This window comes from Gadus morhua, chromosome 22 (genome assembly GCF_902167405.1).
Source record: "Gadus morhua chromosome 22, gadMor3.0, whole genome shotgun sequence".
Classification (NCBI taxonomy): domain Eukaryota; kingdom Metazoa; phylum Chordata; class Actinopteri; order Gadiformes; family Gadidae; genus Gadus; species Gadus morhua.
In genome coordinates, this window is record NC_044069.1 from 7,269,557 (window position 1) to 7,292,056 (window position 22,500).

At 46.6% G+C, this 22,500-nt stretch overlaps 1 protein-coding gene across 1 annotated transcript in view; it reads left to right on the plus strand.

Annotated features, from left to right (window-relative positions):
* Positions 1–22,500, plus strand: part of LOC115536197 (ataxin-1-like) — an 87,669-nt gene that overhangs the window by 4,499 nt on the left and 60,670 nt on the right. The window contains 1 exon segment of the mRNA XM_030347942.1: positions 20,052–20,250. The gene's annotated coding sequence lies outside the window, so the exon portion shown is untranslated.

The following is a 22,500-nucleotide window of genomic DNA, read 5'->3' on the forward strand; positions in this document are numbered from 1 at the left end:
CTCCTCTCCTCTCCTCTCCTCTCCTCTCCTCTCTCCTCTCCTCTACACTCCTCTCTTCTCTCCTCTCCTCTCCTCTCCTCTCCTCTCTCCTCTCCTCTACACTCCTCTCTTCTCTCCTCTCTCCTCTCCTCTACACTCCTCTCTTCTCCCCTCTCCTTCCCCTCCTCCCAGACTCGGTATAATTCTTATTGAAGGGCCTGCAGGATTAAAGGGATGAGGGTGTACGGGGTGGAGGGGCTACTGGTGAGCAGGTCAGACATCTCCTGGATATCCTCTACTTGAAGAGGCGCTGGTCCTCGTCCTCCACACAGGAAGTTACCCTCCATCAGACACTCTGACAAGACAGAGACGCATGAGAGCGACTGAGGTAGGGGGAAAGGGAAGCTAGTGTGTTGTAACAGGGCGATGATGGTATCATTATGCTAATAGGAGATGGCAGATATTTTGGAGAAGTTGAGTCAGAGAATGTTAGCTGTGTTGCGTGCTACGAGACATTTTTTTGCACAACCAGGAACAGGGTAGGTTGTTAAATGTGAGATTTCCCTTTTGGCGACAGCAAAGCAAAGGCCCATAAAAGTCAACTGCCTGTGAAAAGTCCCAATAAAGTAAACACGCCGCGAGGTGAGCTAATGAGTATTAAGTGTTTTAGGTTTCCGCTGGAATCGAAACCACTGACCTGGTATACTTATCGGCCATCGTGGCCGTCGTGGTTGAAATGAAGAGCCTCGGAATTGGATGATACTTCCACTGTGGGGTGGTTTACTACGAGAATACTGGCTGGGAGCCCTCGCTGCCATGGCAACAGTTTTTTTTTTTAACAACTTGTGGGTCTCGGGCGATAACTTATGTCCCGGCCAGCAGGACATGCAGTGAGAGTAGGAGAGAGAGGCCGAGAGAGAGAGAGAGGCCGAGACGAAGGGAAGAAAGGAGAGAGCATGAGAGATGGACTTAGAGAGAGGGAGAGACTAAGAGAGAGCCTGATATAGAGACTAAAATAGAAACAAGGAAAGAGAGACCACGACAGGAAGACACTAAGATAGAGACTGAGAGAGAGAGGGACTAAAATTGACACCGAGAGAGGGACAGAGAGAGACTGAGAGAGAGAGAGGGATAGTGAGACTACGAAAGAGAGACTAAGAGAGAGAGAGAAAGATAGGAATTTATAAACAGGAAAATGGCCAGTGTCCGAAACAATCCTTGGAATACCAAAATCCCCCCGTTGCTGTTGCCGTTGGCAGGACCTGACTGGGCCGTTGCTGTGGGTTACTTTGTCTGTGACATCGGCAGGAAGACACATCGTAAAACATAACATCATAAGGCCGCATGACTCGAGTTAGCCTGCCTCCTAAAACTATAAATGAGTATCACGGACAGCCCAGCCTAGCTCCGTCCGTCTCTGTGTTGGTCTTGATGTGCGGTGATTGTGAAGCCCCGTGGTCGTTGTGTAGTCTGTGATTTGACATTTTGTCGGGATAATAACCGACACGGTGCTGTCCTAGGGATCGGATTTTTTTTTTTTTTTGGGGGGATTTTCTTAAGACGATATTTTGAGCCGATACTGCTTTTGCTCCCTCAATTCACATCAAAAAAATTACATAATGATGATTACAAAAGTTACAAGTGTCAACTTATAGTAGGAACATTTATTGCTGTCTGTAAATCACGGCAAAAAGAAAAAAATGCCCGATACACATAGAAAACACAGATATAGTCCGATATGTCGGTCAATCACTAGGTAGGATGGTTAGCTTCGAGAGCGGGGGGGGCCCCACCCCCTCTTCCCCCCTCGTTAGCCTCATTTGTCGCATTCGGGCCTGCCGCCGGACGCCCTCCGGAGACGGGTCCACTCACACGCTTCCTGGGGAAGAACGGAGGCCGGGCGTGGAGAGGCCAGGGAGAGTGGAACATTCACAGACAGGTTGAGACGGGTCCACTCGGGCTTCAACCACAGACAGTGTTTCAAACAGCGTAAGTGTGCTCTTGAAACCATTTCCTGTCGTAGCCGGGCTGCTGCGGTACGGTCTGGACAGAGCCAGTCGCACAGGGCTGTCTGCAGAGGCTGCTTCTTGGCCCCGGACTTCATGGTTTCCCCCCCCCCCCCCCCATGTTAGCCTGTCTCTCTGCCTGTCTGCCTACCTGTCTGCGTACCTGCTGGTCTCTCTGTCAGCCTGTCTGTGTGCCTGTCTTTCCGCCTGTGTGCCTGTCTGGTACCTCTCTGTCTCTCTGTCAGCCTGTCCGTGTGCCTGCCTGCATGTCTGCGTGGCTGTCTGCGTGGCTGTGGGTATTCCTGTCTGCTCCCTCTCTGCCTGCCTGCCTGTCTGTCTGCGTGTCTGTCTGCGTGCCAGTCTGGATGGATGGTATAGCCGGTGGTTGTGGCCTGAGGCGGTTGGCAGCCCTCGTGCTTACTGGATGACTGGCTGTGACCAAGCCCCAATGGCTGGCTGGACATTCGACGACGCGACGCATTGCTGGCCGCCGGAAAAAAACGCTTGACTTTTTCCGGATACACGTCTGGCTGCATGACTGTCTCCCCGCGTCCTCTCCTGGCCCTCCGTCCCACCAGCTCCTCCCAGTGACGAGGAGAGCTCCGGGCTCAGACCCCGTGGCTGTGAGATAAGACGGGGAACCGGCTCAAAGAATGTTCTGGGGTGGTTTGCTCGAGGTGGTCACCGATACAAGAAAAACTCAGAGGTTTCCCAATTCCCACTTCTTATCGTAATTAAAAAGCAAATTCATCGGTTTTCGGACTGCTAATCTTTTAAGCTAGCTGGACAGTGAGGCTGATCCTCACCTCGCGAAAGTTTGAAGTCGTTCCGCTCACTGGCCGTCACAGTTTGGAGGAGTTGCACCATGTACGTGGAGGACAGGCAGACAACCAGGTAGAGCTGTGCGTAACGAAGCAAATCCTGTCAACACACCGTCGAAAGGACTGTCTGACCCAGAGCGTGCCAGGGGCAGAAGGCTGCGTGCGTTGTCGCGCAACATGGAAAACAGCAGTTAATCACAACCGTGTTTGTGATATTATCGGCTAGAGTGAAAACCACAGAGTGCAACCGGGTGTTGACGTCTGCAAAACTGCTTTGTATGCGCTGTGCATATTGTGGATTTTAATAATTGTCGAATTCGAAGTCAGTAATGTCCTGCATTTGCATTTGTTTATTCAGCTTAACTGCATTGATGGATGAGTATCATGCTAATGGGAATCAAATGGGGATGACATTTGATGAGATGTTTTTTCATGGCGCGTAATGGATTGAGTAATGGTGAGCGCCAAGGTTTTTTTCCAACTTTAATGCTATAGCTTCACGATCCATTTGAACGCACTGACGACAGCGCGGTGCAAGAGAACTATGGGAGAGGCACTTAGACTAGAATATAGAATTTCTCTTCTTCTGGGGGGGGCCCCTGTGGGAATTTATTCTGCACACACAAACTCCGCTTGGACGGGGTCTTTCTATTGAGTGGTTTCATTTGAAAAGAAATAAAGAAAAAGTAATAGCCCATTTATTTTACTTGTGCTATGCGTGTGTGTGTGTGTGTGTTAGTGTGTAATCGTTGTGTGTGCATGGTTGATATACATCTCTGTGTCAGAGGGGGACCACACTGTATCTCTGTAACTGCTCTGTGTGTTTAGTGTGCGCGTGCGTCAGCTGATGAGTTATGATGACACAGATAGACGACATCACGCATAGCTTTTAGCAATTACTAAATGCTACGTGCAATCCGCTACTAAAAGCACATACGACCGGGGCTGTGAATGATTAGCGTTTAGCATTGGCTATCTATCACCCGCCGTAATCTGCTTCTGCTGTAGGTTCAGACAACCAGGAATGTGAATCAGGGGGCGGGGAGGCTAAATGAGGAATGAATGGGCTGAGGCATGGGTGTACTTTACTGCGCTCACGGTTCGATTACGTTGCTTACTCATACGTACACAACCCAGCCACGCACTCGTGTGCGCGCGCACACACACACACACACACACACACACACACACACACACACACACACACACACACACACACACACACACACACACACACACACACACACACACACACACACACACACACACACACACACCAACACACACCAACATTCATACAACAACCCACGCGTGTTCTCGAGCGAACAAAAAAAGAATAGGAAAACCGGGGCCCAAAAATAGTCCCGAGCCCACACACTCGCACGGTGGGACATTACCAGAGCGGAGGCTGACGTTGCCACACACACAACACACACACACACACACACACACACACACACACACACACACACACACACACACACACACACACACACACACACACACACACACACACACACACACACACACACACACACACACACACACCCAGCAGCCACTGGGGTTTGACTGGGGTAAATACCTGCAGAAGCGAAGGAATGTGGATGATTTAATGTGGGTAGGGGATCACACAGTGTCTTTGTCTAGACGAACACAATTCGCTGGATAATGGGGGTTTTGCACCATATTTCATTATTGCTGCTGTTGTTGTTATTATTATTACGGGATGTCAGGGGAAGTTATCACAGGGCGAAGATGAAAGATCTTGTCAGGGATTCTCCAGAAGTATGTTTGATGTTGCCTCCTGGGTGGTTAATGTGGGACAGATGAAGGGGAGGTTCTGGGAATATGTAGAAAACGGATAGGGTGGTTTTTAGTTTGTGGTTGAAGAAGAGACGTGAGACTATGTGGTTTGAAAACCCAGGCACCCACGCAGGAGATGGTTTGTTAGCCTTGCTGGGTAAAAGGAGGACGGAGATGTTTTGACTTGTTGCAGCCTCGGGTTCTGTCTTTGTTGGAGACGAAGGAACAGAATCGTTTAGATCGAGGATGGGACTGAACCGGTCGGAACTGTCATCTGTGTTTAACGGAGTCTGTTCGGGAAGAGGTACACAGGAAGTGTAGCGCTGAAAGCCCCGTGAATGACCTGTCGCTAGCAGCAGGAAGAGTTCAGCAGCGAGGCGTTCATTAGCGAAATGGATGTCTGTGTACCTGGTGCTAGAGAGGTGCAGCCGGTAAATCAAATCACATTTGAATGGATTACCAGTCTGCACTGTTGAACTGTAATTCAATGTAATACCACAATATAACAATGTAGTATGACTTATAAAAAATTGATAAATATGATCTAAATTTTGCCTCTAGAATATATAGAATTGTGTTTTATTTTGTGTGTATTATAATATAATTTGTGTTATGATTATTTTTTATTAATATTGTTACTATTATTTATTATTATGTATCTGATCATGACCAACCTGCCCTGGCTCTCCATGCCATCTCCCTAATTGACTTAATATTCTCTCAAATTAAAACCAAAAGCATCGCTCTCCTCTCTGAGAGCAGGGATGGGGCAGGTGCACACCAAACAGCTCAAGCTAATGCTACGCGACGCTTGGCTGGCTGCCCACACACACACACACACACACACACACACACACACACACACACACACACACACACACACACACACACACACACACACACACACACACACACACACACACACACACACACACACACACACACACACCTCTAGTGTGGTTACAGGAGATGGAGGGATGCCTGAGTGCTTTGGCAGCCCTTCATCGTGTGTGAGTGTAAGTGTGCGTGCGTGCGTGCGTGTGTGTGTGTGTGTGTACGTGTTACCAAGTTTGGCGTTGGGGGGGTGGGGAGCAGTGTAGTTCCAGTATAACCCTTTTAAGAGTGCACTTTGCGGCCTACCATTTACAATTAAGATGAGACTAGGGCATGTTGCTGGTGTGTCTGTGTGTGTGTGTGTGTGTGTGTGTTTGCGCACACACAAACATTCATTAGGAGGTTGTCTGCTGGTAAAAGACGAGCATGTTGCTCGGGACGATGAACAAAACACTCGGTAGCCCTCTCTCTCTCTCTCTCTCTCTCTCTCTCTCTCGCTCTCTCGCTCTCTCGCTCTCTCGCTCTCTCTCTCTCTCTCTCTCGCTCTCTCTCCCCCCCCCCCCTCTCTCTCTCTCTCTCTCTCTCTCTCTCTCTCTCTCTCTCTCTCTCTCTCTCTCTCTCCCTCTCTCTCTCTCTCTCTCCCCATCCGTCTCTCTCTGTCTTTGTATTGGTGAAGGACAACAGCCATCAGTGTGTCTGTGAGATGCGTGTTGTTTGTGGGACACCTCGGCAGGCTGCCGACACTGAGCGCTGGGAGGGTGGGTGGGTGGGTGGGGCTGCGAGGGTGTGGTGCGTGGGAGGGTGGGGGTGGGTGGGGTAGGGTGGGTGTGGGGCTGGTGGTGCTGTGTCCTCTTTGATGAAGGACGTGCTCTGTGTCTGCCGGGCCGGGGCTCTGTTCCTCGCTAACACGCGGGACATACGAGGGAAAGGCTAATCACATGCACGTATTAGCTCCTCACACACACACACACACACACACACACACACACACACACACACACACACACACACACACACACACACACACACACACACACACACACACACACACACACACACACACGCATGCGCAGACACACAGACACACAGATCGAGACGGACACAGAAAGACACACATACAAAAAGATACAGACACACAAAAAACGCACAGATAGACACAAAGACACACACAGACATACACACAGATACACACAGACAGACACACACACACACACACACACACACACACACACACACACACACACACACACACACACACACACACACACACACACACACACACACACACACACACACACACACAGTGGTGGGAGTTTGTTGTTATTGCAAGTGCTGCAAGGTCAATTCTGTGTCTCCCTGGTACAGCTGGATACACAAACTGTGTGTGTGTGTGTGTGTGTGTGTGTGTGTGTGTGTGTGTGCTTATGCTAATAAAGTTAAAATCCTAATGACGTGATGTTGGCTAAGGTGTCTCTAGGTATGACATTCCCTTTTGGAGCTAAGGAAAAACAGATGAACAGTCAGACTTTCAGCCATCTTGTTCCAATGCTGAGGACCTAACAGAGGCCGCCCCTTTCAGCTGAGAGAGTCGTAGTCTGATCGATCACAAAGCCAAATCAATCCCCAAAGTCAAAGTGTGACATTACATCACTTGTCCTCTGTGAAGGGTTTCAATGCAACCAACATAGGTCTCCTCAGGCCCCAAAATAAGCTATAATTCAGTTGAAAGCTTACGCAAGCCTGCTTATAGTTTGCTAGATTTGCATGTCCTCAGTTCTACTTTTGTTCACTAAATGTTTTTCTCTCTTGCTTAGCGTGTTTGCCAGGAACATTACATGATTCCAGTCGGCCAATTGGAGCCCTGTTCACTGCTTTTCAATGTCCCAGGCTATTGAGAGAGGATTTGCAGGGTTTTCTTTCCGTAATCTTGTAAAACAAAGTTGTACGATTCCTTCCACAAGCTGATTGTTTCCTTTTTCTAAGTAGTAGAAGTTCTACACAATGTCAGCTGAAATTTGACCTCATGGTTTAGATGTAATCCATTATTTAACACTTATTGTGGCAATAATGTTTAGCAAAACATTCTCGCCACCTTTGCAGAGAGATATTTGATGTACTTCTTTTGGGTTTAACAATATGCAAAACACTGTTATGCATTTGAAGTCCGTATTTATGTCATAAACTCTTTTTGAGGTGCATTGCCAGATTCCCTGAGAGCTATTTTTTGTGTCCTGAATGTTGTCTTTTGCAGAAATCTCTTTCTGTGCAGAGTGGCAGATCCAAAGGTCCAGACGTCCTCTGGATAGCACATTGCAAATTAAATGACCACTGTGCCAACCATCACAACAAAGCAAACACATATCCATTGCTGTTCGCCTGTCTGGACCATACAATCAGTTCATTGAACCAGTGCAGGGCCTCACTCTTGATCTGATACGAGGCATAGTAAGAAAGGCCCGATGCAGTTGCATATTGGTTATCTCAGAAGGGGAAGAAATAGAGCATTTCTACCTTTCTTGCAAAACTTGTAAAATAGTTTGCACCATCATACACCCACACATGTTTTTGTGTCTGCATGGGTGTATGTATGTGTGTGTGTGCGTTGTGTCTTAGTTAGCTCATGATCCTTCTTCTATTTTGGTGTGTGTGTGTGTGTGTGTGTGTGTGTGTGTGTGTGTGTGTGTGTGTGTGTGTGTGTGTGTGTGTGTGTGTGTGTATCTGTGTGTATGTCTGTGTGTGTCTCTGTGTCTGTCTATTGCACCCATCTATCTGTCAACGCAGACGCTATCCTTCACGACAATGAAGCCCGGTTGGATCTGCTCTCTGCAGTGTGATGGTGCCTTCCCTTATAGCAGTGTCATGTCTTGTTCATTCCCCCGGTGACAGGTAAACACCCGGAGCCCTTTCTCCCATGCTAGTCTTCCTCCAGTTTCACTTTCACTTTGATGGAGTCACCCAGAACATCTTTGGTAGAACCTCAGACTGTTAGCAAGATTATAAGTGTTCTATGGGATACTATGTCTGTAAGACGACCTAACCCATAGTTAAGTCGTTACTTTTCTGTCCCAAAAGTAGGAAAGCTTTTCTTTAAATTAAAACCCTTAAATCTTTTTGTTCTTTTTTTTTGCTTTTTGTTTTTTGTTTGGTTCTGTTTTGAGAACACGCCTTATCTTGTCTTGGTTACCTTAGGTATTTGGATGGCTTAGAAAAAGTTTTCCACGAGTTTATTCATATAGCCTTAATTCAGTTTCAAAATGATTCAGCTGCAGGGCAAACGAGGTTTCACACTCTGAACTGCAGTGAATCTGTAAACTATGCTCAACGTACACACAAACACATACACACATATAACACACGCACACACCCCTGAGCACTAAATACAGAAACCGAGACTATAGACACAACAGCCTCGAGACAAGGGTGAGTGTAACACACACACACACACACACACACACACACACACACACACACACACACACACACACACACACACACACACACACACACACACACACACACACACACACACACATACTCACACTACACCGGGGGCCCGTGTGTGTCAGAGGGAAGGGGAAGTGATAATGTGTGTTTGCTGGCAGGAGGTCTCACGAGGCCGCACACCGATGCATGCATGTGCAAACAGATAGGCCTGGGTGTGGTCGCCTCAGGCCCGTGGCGCTGGCGACCGTAACCCGGGTTATGTAACCGGACATCAGGCGCCAGCGCTTTCGTGTACACTTAGCGGGTGAGGAGGACGAGCTGCTTTTACGATGCGTCACGCCCGGGGCCGGGTCACGTGACTGGGTCACGTGACTGTGACATAACGCAGAGTCACAAGAGCTTGCGCTGCCGCTGTTGACCTATAATAGGACGGTGCAACCCGGGGCTTGGGATCGCTTATTTACTTAAACGTTGATCTTTTTTCTTTGTCGATGAGAACCCCGGGTGACTTATACTTTTGTGATCTGCAACAGGGTGGTGTGCGTAGTTTAAGCACACGCAAACACGTCAGGCACGCACACGGACGACACACAGATACCAACACACCTAGGTACAGTGATTGCAGCGGAGGTTGAATTAGGGATTGAGTGTCGTTTCATGGAGTTAGGGGCGGATCGAGCTGACACAAAGGTATGAACCCGAGAGAGGACGTGCAGCGTGCGTACGCACACTCAGACTCACAAACTCACCCTGATGCGGTGTTTGCGAGTTGTTTGTTTCTACTGTTGTTCTTCGTCACCCTCCATCTTGGACATAGTTCGAGGATCCCCAGGGACAGCTGGTGAGGCAGCATGAGCACCTGCACCACCTGTGTGTGTGTGTGTGTGTGTGTGTGTGTGTGTGTGTGTGTGTGTGTGTGTGTGTGTGTGTGTGTGTGTGTGTGTGTATGTTTGTGTTTGTGTTTGTGTACGTGCTTGTGTGAGTGTGTGTGTGTGGTTGCTTGCATGTGTGTGTGTGTGTGAATGTCTTTTTGTTTTTGTGTATGTGTGTGTGTGTGTGTGTATGTCTGTGGATGTTGGTCTGTGTGTCTTTGTGTGTGTTTATTTATGTCTTTGTGTGTGTTTATTTATGTCTTTGTGTGTGTGTGTGTGTGTGTGTGTGTTTACACATGTGTGTGACCAACTGCCCCACTGAGCGGACTATGCACTGACAATGACATGTTTCAAATGAGAAAGGTGTTATCTAACCAGACACTTTGGTTATTGGTCATTTAGGGTAGTCGATCAATCAGATTCCGTGTGTGATGAAGTATCACCCCTATAACCATTTGTTTTATGATTTGCCTAGAGCTGGTCGATCTTGGCAAAAAACATGAATACAGATTATTTGGGTCAAGATTGAGCTCAAGATTATAAAGCCAATTATTCCTTGATATTATGGGAAAATTATCGCGATCTCAATCATCAAAATTGAGAACGCGATTATAAACCCAATTATTCATTGATATGATGGGAAAACTTTTTATTTTGGAGTTAGCTATCTTTAGCTCAGCCACGATCTCTGCGTGTTGTACAGTTTAATCTATGGTGTGAGCGACAAAAGAACAATTTCAATGACCTCTTCTATTATCGTTTTTTGGTTGATTTTCTAGTGTTCATGACGGGTGGGAAGCCCATAGTCAAATCACGATAAAAACAATATTGATCGACTTCGCTCTCCCTCTGACCCTAATCGATACTAAAGCACACTGGCATTAGCAGAGCCTGCCTACCCCAACTCATGGGCTGATATGGATCACTTCTCGGGGGAGGGGGCTCCGCTGGAGTCCAGCACCAGGTGTCTGTGTCACCTCATGTCAACCCCCCTGTCCGACCAATCTGTTGCTCTTCGTCCTTTCACTCTGAGCTGTTCCTGCGAAGTAGCACAGCGTCTTTCGCCGAAGAGCAATGCGGTGTCTGGTGAATATATCTTTCCGACCTTTATTGCTGCGAGTCCTGGTAGTTTCTCAAGAGAAGAGAATAGTAAACTGAATCGTATCAGTAGGTCACGTCGCCGTGTGCTGACCATGCAGACCTGCCCTAGTAGTAGCCATGAAGACAAGAGACCTACTAACTGACAAACGGGACTCTCTGTCCTTGATTTACATTCTGGAGAATATTTTCCGTATTCATGCTTTTTTAATAGTTTGTCGTTTACTTTGGCTTTAATTTTATCATAATGACCTTGTTTGTAAAATGGGGTAATTTAGGTACAAGCAGCGGGTAATTATCTTAAATAGTCCTAGCTCAATTATCGATGAAGTTTCGTCTTGTCCTTGTTAGGCCCGCGCTGAAGCAGAATAACTTCCATCGCAATCAACACTGTTTATCCCTTTTACTCCCCAAGTACTGGCTGGTCTCCCCCAAACATAGACCAGGTGACGAAGTATAAAAGAGTCTTTTCTAGGGATCGACCGATACAGAATTTTTAGGGCCGATACGATACCGATATTTTTTCATCAGCCTTAGCCGATACTCTGATACGCCGATACTGATATTTAGAGCCGATATTGCTTTTGCTCCCTCAATCATAAAAATTACACTGATAACAAATGTTACAAGTCTCAATTTAAAAAAAGGAACATTTATTGAACTTCAATATAAAAAACAATATTTAACAAATAGTAAAAACAGGTGAGGTAGACAAGTAAGAAAATTAGATGAGCAATATTTAACAAATATTAAAAACAGGTGAGGTAGAACAAGTAAAAAAAAAAAAAAAAAAAAAAAAAAAAGAAAGTGAAAAAATATCGGCGATAATATCGGCCGACCGATATATCGGTCGATCACTAGTCTTTTTGCTAACGATGCTCAGGTGATCCTTTCATCGCATTACTTCAAGGACCTCACCAAGGGCAAACGACACCAGTCCTCTTTATTAAAATCATTGCAGGAGTTCTGGGAGAGCGTTTTAAATTAGGCAGACACACTCTGTCCGTCTGTCTGTCTGGTTACCGCCGCTGAGTGGTCTGAAGTCTGAAACATGACATCTTCAATAACCTTACCCTAGTTAAAATAAGTGTTTCTGTACCAGAGAAAGAGAGGGAACAGACAGACGGACGGAAGGAAGCAGCGATGGAGTAGAATAATTTAATAGTCCCGAGAAGGCACGCTATATTAGCGTTTCAGAAGAAACAGTCCTGGTGTGTGCGTACATGTGTGTGTGCGTGCGTGTATGTGTGTGCACGCAGATATATGTGTATGTGTATGTGCGTGCAGGCGTATATGTATGTGCGTGCAGGCGTATATGTATGTGCGTGCAGGCGTATATGTATGTGCGCACGCGTATGTGTGTATGTACGTTATGTGTGTGTGTCTGTGTGTGATATATCTTTGCGGGACGATCAAAGTCTGGCTGTCTGCCTGGCTCCTCCGACTCCAGGCCCTCTCCCCTAACGGCCCGAACCCCGGGGGGGCTCTGGGTAGATCCCTGAGGTGAAGGGCTCCCCATCCTGGGTGTCGCTCTGCCACTGTTGTTGGATGCACCAGTGCTGGGTTGAGTAGGGGAGCAGCACGGGACAAGGATGTAACAATGGGATGCTTCCACCAGACAGCCTTCTCTGCTGTCGTATGATCCTTCTCTATGATATCGGGTGTCCTTTGTGCTCCACTACATCAAAGTAAAGTAAAAGTAGTATTGCCTTCCTCATTCTCCATCTCTCTCCATATCTCTCTCTCTCTCTCTCTCTCTCTCTCTCTCTCTCTCTCTCTCTCTCTCTCTCTCTCTCTCTCTCTCTCTCTCTCTCTCTCTCTCTCTCTCTCTCTCTCTCTCTCTCTCTCTCTCTCTCTCTCTCTCTCTCTCTCTCTCTCTCTCCTGCTTTATGGTAGTTTCTCTCTCCGTCTCTTTCTCTCTTTCTCTCTCTCTCTCTCTCTCTCGCTCTCCCTCTTTCTCTCTCTTACTTGATGTTAGTTTCTTAATTTCTCTCCTACATGATGTTAGTCTCTCTCTCTCTCTCTCTCTCCCTCTCTCTCTCTCCAACGTTGTATTAGTCTCTCTCTCCCTCTCCTACTTGATGTTAGTGTCTCTCTCTCTCTCCTACGTGATGTTAGTGTACTCTGTGTGTTATGTCTCCCAGGAGCCTAGTTTGTGCTTTTCCATTTATCCCTATCACACACACACACACACACACACACACACACACACACACACACACACACACACACACACACACACACACACACAGAGACACACACACACACACACACACAGACACACAGACACACAGACACACACACAGACACACGCACAACTCTGTGTGTGTGTGTGCATGTGTGCTCACATGCCTTAAGAAACCACTGGTGTGTTTTCTCCGGGTAAGGAGATGTGAATAGGCCTCCTGCGTAGCCATTTTACAAATAACGCAGGACCACTTGGCAATCAAGCAAATTCAGTTTGAAATAAGACTTGAGTTAATCACATGACTAGTGTTATGCATTTTTGAATGCATTAATGCACAAATTACTTACATAATCTCTCACTAAAGCTACTTCATTTAAAATATAAGGATCCCTTATTGGCCTGTGTAATTCGTTGTAGTTGATTGTGTTTCGGTTTAATATCCAATTTTCTTTTGTTGATTTGTCAGTGATAGAAATTATAGCTGTTGTCGTCGTCATTACCACTGTCTATACGATAACGAATCGAAATTATCCTGATCACTAGTGTCTGTATCAACGCTATCGTCAGCATTGATGCAATTTGTGTTTCTTGAGAAACCGTATTGCTCGCGTGTTCTTCGTTAGCTTGAAGTTTTCATTGCTTGATTAGCGACCGTGAGCGACAAGGTTGCTTCCTGGACAGCCCGGAGTGCATGCCAGCGTTATCTCCGAGTGTCCGTCTTTACAACGGAGCGATGTTCAGGGCTGTTCATGATGTTGTTCCTCCTCAATGCCAGAGAGACGTCAGTCGTTACCTCATAAACCCAGAACTTTACCGCCACCGCTGTACCACCACCGGACGGCTACTGGTGGAACTGCTGTGTGTGTGTGTGTGTGTGTGTGTGTGTGTGTGTGTGTGTGTGTGTGTGTGTGTGTGTGTGTGTGTGTGTGTGTGTGTGTGTGTGTGTGTGTGTGTGTGTGTGTGTGTGTGTGTGTGTGCGTGCGTGCGTCGGTTTATGTGCGAGTGTGGCATTTATGTATCACACAACGTGATTGTGTGGGCATACACACACACACGCACGCACGCACGCACGCACGCACACAAGGGGATATAGACTCCTCCTCTGGGCGGTGAACTTTGACCCCTGCAAGCGATAATGTTCCGAGTGGCGAGTTGCATAACTAGCTTCTTGTTAGAATGTGTCTCTCTCTGCCTTACTCTCTCTCCCTCTCTTTTTGTCACTCACTTTGTCAGTCTATATCTCTCTTTCTCAAAGGAAAATCACAACAATATTTGTATAGAAATAAAAAAAAACAACGATCGATTTTTATGCTTTCCTTTTAGGGTTAGGGTTAATGATCAATAATAACCCATGGATCTAAGTAATCCCAAAGTTCAGATGTTTGGTAAAGACTAACCACCATTTTTTGTCCAATATGTTAGAGTTTATGGCACCTCCCTTCTGAGTAGCAAACTATTTAGTGCATGCTGGACAGATCCGGCCTTCCCCTGAGTGGATGATGTCATCCGTAGCAAGCTTCCTCATAACTAGCCAAACAGCTTGGCAGATAGCCGTCACTCATAACTAAAATAACCAACACAGCAATCCACTAGCCACTTCACCAGTAACTAGCCAAGCCACCAGGGAAAGTCTCAGTGTAAGTACAGCCACTCATGTATTTGCTGATGTGTGACTTCACCTATCCGTATTTAGACCTATCTCTAGCCCTGTTGGTGACCAGAAATGGCCTTCTACTGTTGTTATTGTACTTAGGACGAATAAACCTGAATGACTGTCATTTATTTTATGGACGGTATCGCTGTTGTTGAACTGCTAATTGTTTCTGCCTTGCCCACACTTCTCGATTTAGATAGAGAGGGGGAAGTTGTATATAAATAGTAAATGCATAACCGAGTTACACAAGGTAAATTCTATGAGGGGCCGTCTGGGACAGAATTCATACTTGGTCTTACACACACTATTATACTCTCTCACATACACTATTATACTCTCTCACATACACTATCATACTCTCTCACATACACTACTACTCTCTCTCACATACACTACTATACTCTCTTACATACACTACTATACTCTCTTACATACACTACTATACTACTACACTAAAATAATATTGATATTCGATTTCTGCGGACTCTTATGAACATTTCAAACTCACTTCCGTTTCATTCAAACTCACTTCCGTTTCATTCAAACTCACTTCCGTTTCATTCAAACTATTAAACTCCTTTTACATGTAAGTATGAGAGTGTATAGTCGTGTATGTGAGAGAGTATAGTAGTGTATGTGAGAGAGAATAGTAGTGTATGTGAGAGGGTATAGTAGTTTATGTAAGAGAGTATAGTAGTGTATGTAAGAGAGTATAGTAGTGTATGTAAGAGAGTATAGTAGTGTATGTGAGAGAGAGTAGTAGTGTATGAGAGAGAGTAGTAGTGTATGTGAGAGAGTATAATAGTGTATGTGAGAGAGTATAATAGTGTATGTGAGAGAGTATAATAGTGTGTGTAAGACCAAGTATGAATTCTGTCCCAGACGGCCCCTCATATAAATTCCAGACATGTGTTCATCACTTCTAGTCCTCGTCCAATCGTATCACTCGTCTCCCACCTGCCCTTTAGCACTCTGACCAATCACAAAGTCCCGCCCACTAGGGGAGCCGACCAGTGAGCAGTCGAGGTTCTGATACTTCCATTCCCCCGCCCGCTGCCCCTCCCACCGTCCCTCGCGTGTCACGCAGCTGTCACTCAAGAAGCGGGCGGGGTCGTTTTGTCGACTATTATGGGATGGATAATCGGGTTAGGCGCAAAGAAACGCACAGAAGTTCTGCGAATAAAAGGCAGAGATGGGATTAGATGAGTCCCATTGTACTGTACGAGACGAGGTGAGGGGAGGGTGAGGGGAGGAGCGAGGGGAGGGTGAGGGGAGGGTGAGGGGAGGAGCGAGGGGGGAGTCGTCAGTGGAGAGGTGTTACGTATGATTACACCGTCCATCTAGTAGTAGGAGACACGCACACATACATACACATACTCACTCACACACACCGTACAAATACACACAAACACACACACACACACACACACACACACACACACACACACACACACACACACACACACACACACACACACACACACACACTCCCCCTCACACACACACACACACACACACTCCCCCTCACACACTGATAAGGCGGCTATCTTTGGAACATAAACTTCACTGTGTGTACTCATCAGCTGTTTTTGTGTGCCTGTGCGTGTTCATGCACCCCGTATATGTGTGTTTGTGTGCTTGTTTGTGTGTGCATGTGCAGTTTACAATTTACAACCATGGGTATCAATGTGTATGGTTCCGGAATTACGACGCAAAGCGATAGAAGAAGAAATTGTGATTTACAACAACTCTCCAACAAAAGGGCAGGAGCGGTATTATAGCGTATTATTTATGATAGGGTGATTGAGTTATTTAAGAGAGATTTCCCGGAACACTACATACAGAATACACTACGAGACACAGTGCAGCCCTTGCAGAGAAATGTAACCGAAAGCTGGACACCTTATCCTGTTGCTTAGACAGCAGAAACCTGTGTGAGTGGGTGTGAGAGTGTGTGTGTGTGTGTGTGTGTGTGTGTGCATGTCTGTGGGTGTGGGAGGTAGCTTACTACAATAAACTTGTTATGTCTTTCGTATTCTCTCTCTCTGGCTCGCCTACTCTTCCTCTCCCTCCGACTCTCGCTGTCTCTCTCTCTTGTTTCTCTATGAATCACTCCCTCTCTCTCTCTGCCTCTCTACCTCACTCGCTCCCTCTCTCTCTACCTCTCTCTCTCCCTTTCTCTACCTCCCTCTCTCTCTCTCTGCCTCTTTCTACCTCGCTCTCATTCTCTCTCTCTGCCTCTCTCTGCCTCTCTATGACTCTCGCTCCCTTATCTATATGTCGCCCGCCCTGCCATAGCTCTCTGTTACACCTTCTGGGATGAATGATTGAACACACAGATCATGGTAGTCATCCTCCTCCTCCTCATTCACCAGACACACGCGAACCCGAGCCCTTGCAGGTCACACTCGACCTATGCCACACCCCCTCACGATAAGGCCGCCATAGTGTGTCTGTGTGTGTGTTTGTGCTTGTGTGTGTGTGTGTGTGTGCGCGCATGCGTATAGGTGGCTGTTAGTGTGTGTGGTTGTGCGAGTTTGTGCATGCAAGTGTGTGTGTGCTTGTGTGTGTTTGTGTGTGCGTGCGTGTGTGTGCTTGGGTGTGTATTTATGTACGTTTGCGTACGCGTGTGGGACTGCGTGTGCGCTTGCACATGTTTGAATGTGTGTGTGTGTGTGTGTGTGTGTGTGTGTGTGTGTGTGTGTGTGTGTGTGTGTGTGGCCTTGTTGCTCACCGGCACGTCATTTAGTGACGTTGTGCATTTCGTTCTTGGGTGCGGGGAAGGGGGGGTTAATGATTGAATACCTGACTTGCGTAGTGACAGATAACCTCTAGATAAGAGATGTGCTTATCAGGGATTTTATGAGCAATATAGCCAGCTGTGTGTTGTGTTGGTATAGTATTATGGGGTTAATGCACACACACACGCACGCGCACACACACACGCACTCACACTTTAATGGTCTCTGTATTTAATTGCGGCAGAGTTTATGGCCCTGCGATGATAACATATCAGCCGGCATTCTGCAGATAACAAAATGAGGTTTGATGGACAGACATTCACAGCACAGCCAGTAATAACCATGTTACCATTTTGTATTTCTTAGAAAACAATATGAGATAGTAATGTACAAAATCCAGGAACAGTACATTGAGAGATTGTTCTATGACTGTTTTGTTATTTTAGCAGAAGCCTTTATCTAAAGCGACAAAATTGTAATTATTTATTCTAGATATTGTCATTGCGGAGCCGGTTTAGGGCTCGCTATCTTGCTCAACGGTGTCTACAGGTAAACTGTGGACAACTGGGTTCGAACCCGGAACCTTTCCGCTGGAAGTCAGAATCCCAAACCATTTGGCAAACCTGCATTCAGACATATTGTGTGTGTGTGGTGTGTTTGTTTGTGTGGTTTTTGACTTTTGTTTGTCACTGACTAGACATGTGTATCCAAACAGTCAATCCAAACCCATGTTGCTGCCTCAGGAGTTAACTGTCAGTTAGGACCTGGGGTTAAGGATATTTAGCCGGTTTAGGTTTCCTGCGCTGATTAAATATTGAATGCAGTGTTTCCTGTACTATGATTTATTTGTGGTTTAAATTCGTAAAATCTTATTTATTGGACAGCTGGGAGCAGCACATTGAAGCCCCTCCTTGCCTCTCCTTCTCCCTCTCCCTCGTTCTCTTCCTCTCCCTCTCTCTCTCTCTCTCTCTCTCTCGCCCTCTCCCCCCCTCGCCCTCTCTCTCTCTCTCACCTTAGTTAGTTAGTATCTATGTTCCTAGTACAACGCTGTCAGTCTTAAGAGTCCAAATCTTCAAATAAGTTACAAGCAAGCATGTAAGGAGCCAAGATAACAGAAGGTCAGCGACCACAACAGATATAATCGGATTCTGTGAGAAACACTGGAATAACTGTAGGCATAAACTCATGTCTCTACCCTGCTTTTGTGTCGTGCCTCTTTAACCAAAGACTACTTGCTAGCAATATAGTTCTTGACGAAATGGAACTTTAGTGGGCCGTTTGACAGTAACAGCACCATTCTTATCACCACAGCCTAACCTTGAATTATGAATACTCCACCTTTTCATCGGACAAACAAAGCACAGCGAAAAACCCAGAGACAAACAACAAAACCAATGCTTTTCATCTGCAAAATCATATACAACATATATCAAAATATATCATGCATCTAAATACACCAGCAGTGCCTGTTGACAATCGCATCTGAGTGTGACTCAATTGCTTTCAAATAACTATGTTTCTGTAACATGTTCGGGTTACAAACGTCTCAACCGCAACGCGTAGTGCGGGTAAACAAAACCTTGTTGCCATGCTGATTGGCCGTCTTGTGTATAAATAGAAATGGCTGTTTGTTCCGAATACTGCAGGGTGGCAAGAGAAGTAGAAACCAGAGAGAGAGAGGCCGAGAGAGAGAGGCAGAGAAAGAGAGGCAGACCGGGAGAGGCAGAGAGAGAGTGAGGAAAAAATAAAGACTTACAGAACGAGAGAGAGAGAGAGAGAGAGAGAGAGAGAGAGAGAGAGAGAGAGAGAGAGAGAGAGAGAGAGAGAGAGAGAGAGAGAGAGAGAGAGAGAGAGAGAGAGGATGGAAGAGAGAGAGAGAGAGAGAGAGAGAGAGAGAGGAGGGATGTGGGGCTGACTATGACGGAAAGAAGGGAACCAAAGGGGAAGTGGGGAAAGGGAAAGAGGTAGTACATAATGTGGTATCCGCTCTCGACCAAACGTTGCTCTACGTGTTGCTCCATTTGCATGTGAGCGCACGGATACACACAAATAGTGACCAGCTTACAAATGCGGCGACGGAGGCTAAACTCTTACAAGGGTCACGGTTCAACGTCCCTCTTTCAAGGTGAAAGGAGAACTCCTCACCGCTGCTTATGTATGTGTTGATCTCCTGGTTGCGTCACACTCGGTAAATGACTTGCCAAATTGCATAAGACGGCCCCGATGCGTGCAGAAGGAAGAATTATACCGCTGTGTTGGAATAGCACCAGGAGGGACGCAATGGCTGCCCGGGACTGGGCTTGGATTTATGACCAGTGCCGAGACGACATTACAACTCACGACCCGGCTGTAGATCAATTTAGAATAATATACCCTAGCTCTCTTTTGATTCAGTTCAATTACAGAGGAGTTCATAAGAGGCATGGAAAAGATAGCAGCTCATACAAAGTTCTACAAAAAGATACAAGGAAATAAGGGAAATATCCATTATCAGCACATCAGTGAAAAGACTTAATGTTCTTTCCCTCTCCCTCTCCCTCTCTCTCTCTCTCCCCCTCCCTCCCCCTCTCCCCTCTTCCCTCTCCCCCTCCCTTTCTCTCTGGCCCCTCAGGGAATGTTGACAACACCTGCCGTCAGACAGACTTGGACACACCGGCTGGCCATCCAGGACACTCCCCTCCCATTGGTGGAGAGACCCAGATCTCACTGAAGGAACAGCGGCTCTGATTGGTCACTGGCACTCAAGCGGAAGACAGGCCCCGCCCCACTCCCTCCCACGGCCCGTCGACGTGGTCTCCCTCCTCTTTCAGGTACTACCCACAGAGGTCAGGGGTGAGAGGGTCCCTTGGCGCTTGGATCAGACCTTGAGATTGGCCTTGGGGTCTATGTGGAGAAAAACTGAAATGTATTCATCGAGGATGAATATGCCTTGTCGCCCAAATTCTCGACCGCTGCGGAAAAACCTGGAAGCCACTGTGATATCCAAAGTTTACAATGTACCACTATGTACTGTAATATGGACCATGCAAACACAAAGTAGAAGCATGCAACGTAAGACTAGTATTCAGTCTCTAGTAGGGGTGTGACGAGATCTCGTGCCACGAGATCTCGCGAGATTAAACTCGACGATATTACCCGTCGCGTTAAAAATCGGTCTCGCGAGATTTGTGATTTATCCAAACTTCTATTTGTCGCCTGTGGGGGCAGTAATGCGCCTTTGCTACATCTAGCCTGCCAGAACCTAAAGAAGGAGAAGGAAAAGTAGAGGAGGAGAAGGAGGGGAAGCAGGGGAAGCATCGAAAGCAGCCATAAGCTGTGTTCGAAATCGTTCCCTATCACGGATATAGTGTACTATATAGGGTGCTCGCCATTTTGTAGTGGTGTTCGAATTCTCAGTGGTTAATTTCATGCACTACATAGTGCACTTAAAATACCCAAAATTTGAGTGCACATACGATGTAGCCTACATGTTACTCCGGTATACCACAATGCAATGCGGTCGTGTTTTTCCGGAGGAGAAGAAGAGGCTGAATAACCGCGAAAACGAATACATTTAATCAAAGTACATTTTGGGTACTTTGATTTGGTTTTGCACATAATATTGTTTGCACTTGAAAAAAAGAGAATTATTTAATTTAATTTATTTTAATTTAACTTTTATAAATTTTAGTTTTTGTTTCAATTTCATGCATGTACAGAGTTATAATAAAACATTTCAAAATGCATGCGCGACTTGGTTAAATAAAAGTCTGTTAGTCCAGTCATATATTTTGTCATTGTAGTTTTCTTAAAATCTCGTCTCGTCTCGTTCTCGTGAACCCAATATCGTGTCTCGTCTCGTCTCGTGAGCTGAGTGTATCGTCACACCCCTAGTCTCTAGTCAACCGGTCGTGGGATACCTTTCTCTCTTCGTTAAGTTCGTGAACGGTGTTTCTGTCGGGATGGATTGTTCTCTATAAACTATTTCACCTGTTGTCAGCCCTCCCATTCCTCTCTCCCTAATTGCTTGGAGTAGCCTATTGATCGACCCACAGTCAGGGTGGGCTAGAGATTCCCTTCCCCCCCCCCCCTCAGTTCCGCGCCTTGTCGGCCTGTTGGGGTGCACGGCCGAACCGGGGGGAGAATCGATACTTGAGAAGACTTCAAAGCGCGGGATCTAGTACTTTTTATCACGTCCCCATCCTTCGTCCCCCTTCGCACCATCCCGTCGGATCACCGTGGTATCCTCTGATCGCCGTGGTAACCTTGGATCGCCGTGGTAACCTCTGATCGCCGCGGTAACATTTGATCGCCGTGGTAACCCTGTCCGAAGTGTGTCGATCGGGGAACTGTAGGCTAGGCCTCGCTAGTCAAGGCCCCGCAGACTGCGGATGTGGTGGGAGGGGCCACTTAACCCCATCTCTGTTGAAACCCTCTCCCCTTCAAACACCCACATGAAATCAAACGCACCCACACACGCACACACAACAAACCAACACATTACGCAAACATTCAAACACGTACATGCCAAACCCGAACATGACACAAAAGAGTCGCACACATACACACCGAACCCGAACATGACACAAAGAGTCATGTTCACATACACGGCGCTACACCAGTTGCACACTCCTCGCACCTTTACACCTCTCACATCGTATCAACTCAATTGTGTTACTTCCTATCTTCCTGTTTCTTTGTTTCGCGCCCTTTCTCCCCGAGAGAGAGAGGTATTGTACATTGTTTCTCTGTAAAACTGTCTGTGTGCGTGTGTCTGTTTGTCTGTGTGTACGTGCATGTGCATGCATATGTGTGTTTGTGTGTGTGTGTGTGTGTGTGTCTCTTTATCTGCGTCCAGGCAGCTGTGTGCCAGGGCTCCATGTCTCCCAGCCTGGGAGGCTAGGATGAGGGCTTACTGGAGACCACTGGGAAGGTCCCCTTGTACTCAAGCTCCCTCACTGAAATAAGAACCGAAGAAATTAAAAATGCTTTCGTTCTGTGAAGTTAAACCTTCACCGTTATGTCTCTCGCTCTGTCTCTCTCCCTTTCTCCTTCTCCCTCCTCTCCTTTCTTCTCTCTCC